At 36.3% G+C, this 2,500-nt stretch overlaps 1 long non-coding RNA gene across 1 annotated transcript in view; it reads right to left on the bottom strand.

The window, feature by feature from the left end:
* Window positions 1-1,751, bottom strand: part of LOC122812270 — a 393,524-nt gene extending 391,773 nt beyond the window's left edge. Inside the window, exon 1 of the long non-coding RNA XR_006366376.1 lies at window positions 906-1,751. This is a non-coding gene — a long non-coding RNA (uncharacterized LOC122812270). The remainder of the gene's footprint in view (window positions 1-905) is intronic.
* Window positions 1,752-2,500: the final 749 nt, after the last annotated feature.

Raw genomic sequence — 2,500 nt, 5'->3', positions numbered from 1 at the left:
TTCAGTGGAAAGTCAGGTTCAGTCTCATCGAGTGTCTACTGAACAACTGTTTTGTTTACAGTTTAATGTTTATGGCTTCTGTGTTGAAAACATCTCATTTTCAAGAAAGTTTTAGATCAACATGGAATCAGACTTCATAGAAAGTCTTTCTCTCAATCACTAAGTATACATACAAATATGCATGTGCACACACATACTATATGTCTGTTAATATATATAGATGTAGACATATATACACACAAACATTGATAATATATATATGTGTGTGTGTGTGTGTGTGTGTGTGTATGAGTATCTATATCTATGTATATATAGTATCTATGCACACAAACACACACACACACACACACACACACACACACACACACACACACACACACACACACACACACACACACACACACACACACACACACACACACACACACACACACACACACACAACCAACATAGTGTCAACAAACACACCCATCCATGTGCACACACATACTGTACTATCCATCTATTCCTAAATATAGATATATACACACACACACACACACACACACACACACACACACACACACACACACACACACACACACACACACACACACACACACACACACACACACACACACACACACACACACACACACATTCATAAATACATGTATACGTCTGTGTGTATGTATGTATGTATGTATGTATATATATATATATATATATATATATATATATATATATATATATATATATGAAGAGAGAGAGAGAGTATATGCATACACACAACTGACATATAGTGTAAACAAACACACACACAGATGCATACATTACAAATCTAATATTCAGTAATGACTGCAAAAAATATATGCATCTATTCTTACAAGGCTTGAAAGATATAAGGTATGTAAACAGATGCTTACCTTTCAGTTTATTTCCAAGTCCCTATAAAGTTAATGATTTAAATGTGTTCTTTATTTCTTCTGTCTACTTGTCTACTTCTTATTAAAGTCAGCCTAAATTGCTGGTGGCTGTGTGGATTTTTTTTTTTTTGGGGGGGGGAGTATTCTTGCACAGAAGTCTTTTGCAAACTTTCTCTAAACTTTCACTTTCAGGGGGCTGTTGTGAGGCGGAGTTACTGTTGAGCATGGAGTAGGGAGAGAGAGAGAGAGAGAGGGAGAGACAGCGAGCCAGCGAGAGAGGGAGGGAGCAGCTTTAGAAATGCAGCTACATAGCCAGCTTCTCTCCATGTGAAAAAAGTCTTCCAAAATATTCCAAAAAAGTCCCAGCCATGTACTCCCCATACTGCCTGACCCAGGTAAACAAAAATTGCATTCCTTTCTTCTATCTCCTTGCATACTTTGGCTTTGCATAATGTACAGTTGATTGCCTGTTATGATTTTCATGGCTGTTTGCTGCCTTCTTCTTTCCTCATGTGCTTTTCTCTCTCCTTCATACGGAGAGCTAGCTTTTTGATGGCGTATTTCCAAGTTTTTTTTTTTTTTTTTTTTTGTATTCATTGCACTTGGGGTTTGTTGAAGTGCAGAAAATGGCGCTGCTCCTGAATTTATTTCATTAAACTAGAACAATAAAAACGGATTTGCAAAGTTACCGAACAGCTGCTGGAGACTTGATGCTCCACCGATAGAAATATGGATTGTTTTGAACTCTGTGGCCAAGTATGAAAACTTTTTTCCTCAATAGGGAAGCAGGAACGACTGACTTTTTCCTTTCTGTGCTTGAATTTTGAGTTGATTAATGCCAGCTCTTACGTTATTGAGAAGACTATTATGCAGCTGGGCTGAGAGCTAGAAGGGCCTTTGCATTTAACTGTTTGGTGCAAATAAGAATTTGTATGCATGGTAGTGGTGTAAAATATTAGAAGTATAAATTTAAAATGTACTTGGTAGAGAATACCATGCAAACTTTGTTTCTTCATTTGTGCCAGGTAGGAGATGCATCTTCTATTCTGTTAAGGCATTTTTCCAGAGCCCACCTTGAGAAGCAGAACATTTATGACTAGAGTCTACTTGTTAGCAATCTGCACTGAAATGCCTGTAGTGGTTTTATTTAGCTAATTCCTCCACTCATTTTGTACATTCTTTTGCTATTATGTTAAAATATTTGCATTATAAGCGTGATTAGCTATAATAAAGATGACAATATAAAAACAGAAAAAATAACCTACTGACTATTTTGCAATGGCTGCGTAGAATTAGGTGTATCTTAGTGTTTCTGATTTTTTTTCTGCCCTCTGTGAGTTGTGGCTGTTTTCTAAAGCAGAAGACAAATTTTGCTTGTTGCATTTATGATTTCTGCAGCTTCTGATACAGGTCGGTCTGTAGATAGAACAGTTTAACATTTTTGTGGATTTTCATGTGTTTCAGTAACTGTAATTTGTGTATGTGCATCTGGCACAGGGCACATAAAATGTAATCTAGTACTAAAGTGTACTCTTCTAGAAAGATCCACCTTATAAATTAGAATTATTATGTAGTAAATTTACTAATAAGGCAAA

The sequence above is a fragment of the Protopterus annectens genome, chromosome 9.part0, assembly GCF_019279795.1.
Source record: "Protopterus annectens isolate FY-2018-M chromosome 9.part0, PAN1.0, whole genome shotgun sequence".
Lineage (NCBI taxonomy): Eukaryota > Metazoa > Chordata > Ceratodontiformes > Protopteridae > Protopterus > Protopterus annectens.
Note: the sequence above shows the minus strand (reverse complement) of the source record. Positions and strands in the feature narration are given on the sequence as shown.